Genomic DNA, 8,745 nt, shown 5'->3' with positions numbered 1-8,745 from the left:
AAAGGGCAGTCTGAGAAAAATTGTTGCAGACTCATTGCATGGCCAGGCCACCTGGACCGACAAATGACCACATAAAAGGCCTTTTTTAAGGTTCATTCTGCTGCTTTGTCAGAGGAAACCCAGAGATCTTGCAATAAATGTAAAAGCTGCTTTTATAGTGCTCTGTTCTGTGCTGAAAAGTAGCTCATTTTCTGCTTTACTTTCCCGTGTCACGTAGAGGTCTGAACTGAGTTAAGTGATCCTAATCTCACAAAGGAGCTTTTGTGGTGTTTTATTGCTGGTGCTCTTCCTTTATTAAACAGACAAAGGTCTCTAACCTCTGTAGATCCAGGATTGTCGAGGACAGAAGTGAATATTCACTTATATCTTTACCTCTGGACTTGAATATCTGTTAGCAACAGCTCTGTATACAGAGGGTGGCTTTCAGAACATATAAAGGTTTTGTGTCTTAAGTTTGCCTTTAGATAAATGCAGCAAAACGTTGTATTTATGATTTCTTTTAATTAGAACGTCCTTTCAAACAGACTGGCAATGTAGAAGTGTTTCTGAATTATTTTTAAAATTGTGTAAAAGTTGATGGTTGACAGACGTGTTAGTTTGCCCCACTTTTCTCAGAAATTAATCTGTTCCCATGCTACTGGGTTTAGATTCCTAATTCTGCAAAGATTGACATGTATGATGACAGGCATAATAGGATCCTTACCTAATAATAATGTTTATTAACTGTGTCTTGAACAGCAAAGAACAGGTGCTTTTGTGCCATGTTGAGATGCAAAAGCTGATTTCTGTGGACATTCATAACCCTTTCTGGCTTCCATCTGGATCAGAAAACAGTTCTGTGTTGACAAATTTGAAAACCCCATATGCTCAGAGATTTTTCACATCTCCACTAAATAAGCAGAAGAAAAAAAGAAAAAGAAACAAACAAACAACAACAAAAAAAAAAAAAAAAAAACAGTGACAAAGCCCATCTTCTGAACCTGGAGCCAAAACATGATATTTTCCTGCAGGTATTGGAATATCCTGGAGTTCTCTGGTAATGAGCGTGAGATGGTATCTGGCAAAACTCAGTAACTCCAGATTTTGATGTGTGCACTTTTGTGCCAAGTGCAAAGCAGTGTGAGGTCTTCGATTTCATGGTAGAAAACTTTGATCTTTCATTTCTGAGCCTGACCATTTGTAGAGCAGGAACTGAAGTGACAGAATATTTTTCCAAGTCCTGAAACTTTGAGAAAAGTTACTGTCTGTTTGCACTCCAATAGCGAATGTGAAAACTGGAGATTATAGTTGTAGTAGTTATATAGTTAGATCTATAAGTTTCTCTCCTGAGGTAAGCAGATTGAGTTGTTTTCTGTAGCAACTGTGAGAAACACACTCAAGATCAAAAATTTCTATTCAGGCAAAGATCTCTGTGAAAAGCAGTTTATTCATTATAGCAATAATGGGCGCACAGGCCCTACTGACAAGGGAAAAATTGCACTACGAGTCAGTGAAATCCATTCTGTTATATACCCGGGTCCAACACAGGTAAAGTCTCTCCTTGCACTCACTGGTTGAGCATTTCAGGCTTACAGTCTTCCAATGCTGTTGCTACATTATGATTCCATACACTGTCTGTTACCAATCCATTGTCTTTATGTTCTGTACTTTTTACAGTGACAGGAGGACGCTATTTTAAACAATCTGCACACTAGTTCTGTTCTGTACTGGACTCTCCCCTACACTATGTAATTACTTTACCTAGTGCCTGTGCCAATTTTACCTAGGTCGGAACGCCCCAGTCTCAACTTTACTCTGTTCAGCAACTTTCTTTGTGAAAGGCAACTTATCCTATGCTACATACAGAAATACTGAAAATTTCCACTGCAAAAACGTGATCTACCTTTCACACAACCACAAAGCCTAATTAAGATAAGCTTCAGAAAAGTTTTGAAAGATGCTTATTGTGCTAAAAATTGTTCTTATGGACCTCACTCCCAATAGGTGAAATCCAGTTCATTTGCAGTCAAGGACATACGGGTAAAAGTCTTGTTAGCCAGGTTTCATGAAGCATTTCTGATCCACTTGCTGTATCAAAAGTAGGCAAAATATGCATCCAGACCGTCCAGACCAACAGTCTGAATGATCTGCAGCACAGACTCTGGTGCTGTAGCTCTTTTCCCCAGTTTCAGGATGGAGTTGTTATGAAACTTGCTGATGGTACAGAATAGCAACACAAAATTGCCTCCATTTACTGAAAGTGCTTGAAACCACCTGCTGAAATGGTATACGCATTCATTTTGAGTTAGGTAGAAATCACTTAGACTTAGGAAGCTGTGGCACTGCTGCAACCTTTTCTGTTGCACAAAATTGTATCATTGAAGCTTCAGTCAACGCAGTTTAAACTGTTAAACAGGTTAGTGCTTAGCTTCATCTTCTCAAATGATCAAGGTTTCCAGCTTACCTTGCATTAAGAAATACGGCAGTGTTTCAGCAGCACTTCCACAGGTCAGATAATTTCAGGGATGAGGATAAAAGTGGAGCATAAAAGCACAAGGTACTGTATAGGTTCATCTAATATTTCTCCTCCAGCAAGATGAGCTAGTTCAGCTAGTGTGACAGTGAGCTGTAATTACAGCTGAGAGAAAATAGCTGTGTGGTTTTGTCTGCGGTAAAGGCTTTTAATATATATATATATATATATAAAATCTTTTTTTTTTTTTTTTTTTTTTTAAAAAAGAAGCAGTGTAGAAGTGCAGGCTTTGTTTCTACTTCAGCATGCCTTCCTTTCAGGTATTTGTTTGCTTCAAACAATAGTCTCACTTAATGCAAACCTTTTCTAAGATGATAGTCCTTCAAGTAGTCAGTCATAGCCCATAGCACCCTCTGTGCTCAAAACACAAGTAAGCTGCACAGATATGATAGATAGATGCTATATTGCTTTCAAGGAGGAACTGCAATCCTTTTTCATAAGGGAAGTTGTAGCCTTTGTGAAAGAGTAACCTGTGAACTGTCTGGGGCCAGCAAGAGGATAGGAACCTTGTTTTCCAGTTGTTTGAGCAGCAGCATAGGTGTAGATGTAGCATAGACAGGACGAAGAGTATAAGAACTGAGACAAAATGGGGACTTCCCCAAAAGGCTGCAGATAGGAAATGGAAGAATAGAAGTTCTGAACTCCTCAGTCAGTGAAGAATTTGGATTCTGAGTGTGTGTTGTGGCTGTGATCAAGCAAGGTTGAACATATGATATGTGTCACTGGGGATTAAAGATTCTGAATAAGGGACAATACCAAGAAAAGGAAAGTGCAGTTTTTGTGAGCAGCTACTTCAGTAAGTAAAGGAGAGATCAAAGTATGTGTCATGAAAGAAAAAAAGCCCCCCTAGATGGGCTTAGAAGAGGCAAGAGACTTGAGGAGCAGTTTGTAAAGATCATTTCATGGTTAATGACCTCCACTTGGTATTAGGACTCAGGCAGTTAACAGCCTTGAAACCCACAAGGTGCAATGTTTGTGCTACCATAGTTCTCGTCGTTCATCAAGAAAATGAGGAGAAACTACTTTATGATGCTGTGATCATTCAGATAATCTATATCTTAGTTTTCAGGACAAGGAACAGATGAAAAGTAAATTTGACAATAAGTTACAGCTCAGGCATGATTCCACAGCATGATCAGCTCCTAGTTTACTCTTAATCAAGACCCAAATGTGGCCAAACAGTGGATGTGAACACAGTGAAGCAATATGTACTGTGTTTCAGTAGTGGCAACAGCGATGTGAAAGATAAACCATGTTCTGGATGGCCACGCAGACTTTTAAGAGTGCAGCATGCAGGTTCTTGTTCATGGTTGGCAAAAATGCATAGCTATCAGTGGTGACCATGTTGAAAAATAGTGTTTTGTAGCTGAGTTTTCTCTATCTAATAGCGTTGTTGTGTTCTTTGTATCTGCTGTAGTTTCCAGGGGAATAAATTACTTTCAGAGCAGTCTACATAATTTTAGTTCTGTTTTGTTCTCCCTTTCTTCGAAAAAGAAAATGTAAACTGAGAAAATTAAACAGAACTCAAGACTGTGGGTGAGAGAGGAAGCAATATGGGAGAGCCTGCTGAGGCACAGCTACTTGACCATGGCCTCAGAGGAGCCATCATAAAGGAAAGTTTCAGAGAGACGAGGCCCCTCACTGCAAGAAAGATATTGAGGCCCTGGAACGTGTTCAAAGGAGGGCAACAAAGCTGGTGAGGGGTCTGGAACACAGGCCATATGAGGAGAGGCTGAAGGAGCTGGGAATGTTCAGCCTGGAGAAGAGGAGGCTCAGGGGAGACCTCATTGCTCTCTATAACTTCCTGAAGGGAGGTTGTAGTGAGCTGGGGGTCGGCCTCTTCTCTCGTGTCATTAGTGATAGGACCAGAGGGAATGGTTTCAAGCTACGGCAGGGGAGATTCAGGCTGGACATGAGGAGGTATTACTTTTCAGAAAGGGTGGTCAGGCACTGGAATGGACTGCCCAGGGAGGTGGTGGAGTCGCCGAGCCTGGGGGTGTTCAAAGAAAGGCTGGATGTTGTGTTGAGGGACATGGTTTAGTGGGAGCTACTGGGAATAGGTGAACGGTTGGACTGGATGATCTTTTAGGTCTTTTCCAACCTTGGTGATTCTATGATTCTGTGAATTCTGAGTGTCTTGAAAACAAACACCAGTTTGATAAATGGAATAGCTTCAGAGTCCTACACCATTCAGTGTCTGGAGAAAGTGACAGAGTTCAGATGGGGGAGGAGTACATGCCCCTGCAAGTTGTTTATTTGCATTTACAGTCCAGCACACCAAAATAAAAGTTGAGCAAGCAGGTGGCCCTGAAGAGGATAAAACATGACAATTTATTGATGATAGAAATAATACATTTTCTGTTTCTCTATTTTTAGGTCTTCAACACCTTTTTGGTCATACAACAACTCATTGCAGTATCATGAGCTGTGCTTGCTCGTTACCATGAGTTTCTGAAGGGAGGTATCTTTCTAGAGTTGTCAAAGGCCACAAAAACATTTAAGAAGGACAACTGTTAATCTTTTGCGGTTTTCAGAATAACATAACTTCTCATATCTACTTGGTTATACTCTTCTTCCAGTGGCTTCAGTACATGACTGGGATCCAGCAAGTGGATACTGCCCTTTTCAAATTATGGTTTATGCTGCTTAATTTTAGTTTTCCAATTCATGTTTTCACTAGTGTTTTTAACTCCTCTGCTCTTTGTTTATCTTCTACATCTTCACACAAGCCAAAGCTAGCAGCAGGGATGGGACATAATGTTATTTCCACAATGCATTTTGACCTTTTGGTAGAAAAGACTTCAAGGAATATTTTCAAAATTTGCACTAAATGGCTGGACACAATGCAGCCCAAGAACTTACATTATGTAGGATCAGTTAGTGCCCTGAAAGCAAGCTTCCTACTGTTTGTAATTAAAGTCTGCTGAGTGCGTTAAACTGGAAAACAAAAACTTAATTGCAAAGTGATACAACTGCAACTTCACTTTTGTTCCTTTGAGTGCTTTTCAAGTTGGGGGGGAGGTGGAAAATCCTGATGATTTACAGTTCTTGAAAAGACTATGGGTTTTAAAAGCAATGTGAAGCTGTGCAGAAGAAAGGTTTGGTTGGTGATGAGCTGACGTATGTTTTCACTCAAAGAAAATGATTTACTTAGATATGTATGGGAAAGATCAGTTAATTCAGTAAAAGATTTTAGGTTAAGGAACTGGAAATACAGATTCTGGTCATATGTATTCTGGTGTGTATGGTATAACCAGCTTTGAACGCATTGCGGCTGATGGATAATGTCACAATTAAGCAGTTTTGAAATAAAACTTTTAATTAGTGAAGGGATTGTGGCAAAAATAATAATAATAATAATAATTTCCACACATTCAGCTTCCAATAATGTTACTCTAACTGGTGTACACATGGAAGCTGGGAGAGGGGCTCTCATCTCTCTGCCGTGGTGCTGGGTTAAATTACGTTGTTCCTGGACCGAATTCAGACATACAGTGGTCTAGGAAAACCATAACTGTCCAACGTAAGTTGAGGCACCCCAACTTACAATCTCTTGAACTGATTGGTCTTTTCACTACTGTCCAAGCAAGAAGAGAGGTTGATCCCAGGAGTGCCCATCATAGAGCAGGTTGGATGAACAAAGGGATCTGCTTACCTGCTGGTTTCAAGAAGATGTACAGAATCCTCAACTGTTAAAGACAGAAATCGGCAAATTTTCTCTGGAATAATTGTTCAACTTTTGGGCTAATTTTTGGTGAAACTCTGTTTGCTTTGATTTTTTTTTTAATTCTCCTATGAAGAGTTCAAGTGTTTGGATTGGATGCTTTTTTACCGTCTTTCTCTCATACGATACATTATATCTTCCTTGAAAATCTTGTCTTTGACTATACTGATTTTTGTAGAGAGTGGAGAATGGATTGCAGAAAAGAAATGAGCAGAATATGTTATTCTGTTGTTGTAAAATGGGCTTTGGTGTAAATGACAGCTTTCCAGATTTCATCCTTTAGATTTGGGAAGTCTGTTTGGATTTATTTGTTAACATAAACAAACAAGCACATTTATAAATACATTCTTCAGGGAGATGTGAAGGGAGCTGTAGTCTTTCAAATTTTTTCAAAATGAATCTATCTATTTATGCCTGTTGTTAGTTAGAACTCATAATGTGGTCAGCACCAGAAGGTCTGGGATGCTGTAAGGCCCTACAGGCTCTCTGCACCCTCTGGCTCAGGGTCCCTAGCATTATGGTGAGGAGAAGGATCCAACTGTTGTGCTGTATGCTTTACCCAGGAGAACATGTGCTAGGAACACATTGAAGGAGATGCCCAAGGGTCACAAATGCTCTTGGATGCCAAACAAATGTAGATGTAACAAACTGAAAGCAAGATAAAGGCTGGCAGAAAGACTTAAAGTCCAAAGTGAGAACCCCAGGATGTTTCCTTACAGACCTTTTGAAATCTTAGATAATTTAAAGGTAATTTGTGGAGAAGTATAATGCAAGAGGGCTTTGGTACGGTTATAATATATGTTTATATTGCACTCTTGCCTATAACAAGAAATGGATGTAGTATATGCTTCTCAGTAAATTACCACAACACATAAGAAGCAATGAGATTTGTTTAATTTTGGAAAGCAGAAAAGACGGATGAGAAAATTATGAAGAATCCGGACCGATTATTTTAATAGGAAAAGGCTAAAACATGAGAGAAGTTAGAGAAGTTCTTCAGAAAAGCTACAATAAATATGGTCTAGGGATTCTTCAAGAAAAAAATAAATACATTTTACAGTCTTTTTATACTGTGTCCTGGTGAAGAGCCTCTGTGCTCTTTCCTCCTCCATAGCTGGAAAGGCAGTCTCATTGAACAATTCAGGAAGGAAGTACGTTTATTTTGCAGCTCTAAAAGCTTAATTTTTTTTGCACTGGGAAGCATGCTGTGTTAGTGCTCTTCCTGTTTGCTGTTATCTGCCACAAATATGAGGGTTTAGGGAGAGATGCTGCCTAGCAGCCATCGAGAGCATTCCCCTCTTGTGTGAGGTAGAGAACTGAATGTGTGCCATCACTGAGGAATTTAGGGTGCTTTTGGTGATGGCTCTGATTATGTTAATGGTACCAGACAGGCAGGAGAAGACAACACTCTGCTCTTGGGAAGGGAGAAATAGGTCTGTAAGAGGAAAATAGGGGAGCAATTTTTTCTGCTTGGTGTAAAGCAAATATATGTTGTTTATGCTGGACCCAGATTTTTTTTTTAATGTTTTTGTGTGTGTGTGTGTGTGTACTTTTTTTGTGTTATTCCCTTTTTTCTTTAAGAACTAGTACATATTTAACTGCACTCTTACCTGAAAGCAGAAAACTTTATGATAGATAAATAAAAAAAGCAAACATATTACACAAACAACAGAATTATTGTATTTGTCTATGCCAAAATACAGACATATCCTGGCCTCCAACCCTACTGCCCCCGGGGATGAGGAGTGGTGAGAGGAGACAGAGAACTCCCTGGGTGCTCTCTTATCCCAAGGGCTAAAACTCTGGCAGGTGCCAGCCTGAGAGCCTGGCTGCCTCTTCCAATAAAATCACCCTCTGGCTTTTCTTTATCAAAAACCTTAGTTTTCCCACAGTACTCTTGAGCTTCTTAAAATGCCTTTGCCTACGTTTCATTCTCCTATATATTTCAAAACAATAATGATAATAATGATAATAAATTAAGGAAAGAAAAATAAAGAGATCCGCCAATTACTGAACCTTTATACTGCCTCTTCTTAAGAAGGAACAAAGGACACCTGGAAGAGGGCCATTGATGCAGAACAGTTAAGCAGCAAACACAACTTATCTTTCACATGTTATAATAATAATGATAGCCAAAATGCCTTGCGGCAGGATAATGTAAGTGCCTTGAAAAAAGTAGAAAATTAGAATCAGTTTAGCTGATATTTTGGCAAGTGTTAACTGCATTTTATATGTAGTCTTGATTCTTTGATGAACACCCAATTTTGCTGCAGAAACAATTTGCTCTTAGACTCAACTTCATAAACAGAGCGGAAGTAATTGCAATTAAGATTGTTCTCCAACTTTCTGAAGCTGTTTCCAAAATCAGGCCAATAAAATTGAGTGCTTGGCAGACTGTGTCTGCGTACCTTTTTCAGAAGTGTTCCTATTAGTGGTTAAAAAAAAAAAAAAAAAAAAGAAAGAAAAAGAAATGCTTGTTGTTCTAGGTATTTTAGAATAGCAGCTGATA

This window comes from Lagopus leucura, unplaced genomic scaffold (genome assembly GCF_019238085.1).
Source record: "Lagopus leucura isolate 7727_CA_CO unplaced genomic scaffold, USGS_WTPT01 Super-Scaffold_73, whole genome shotgun sequence".
In the NCBI taxonomy this organism is placed as follows: Eukaryota; Metazoa; Chordata; class Aves; order Galliformes; family Phasianidae; genus Lagopus; species Lagopus leucura.
This window is presented reverse-complemented; position numbering follows the sequence as displayed.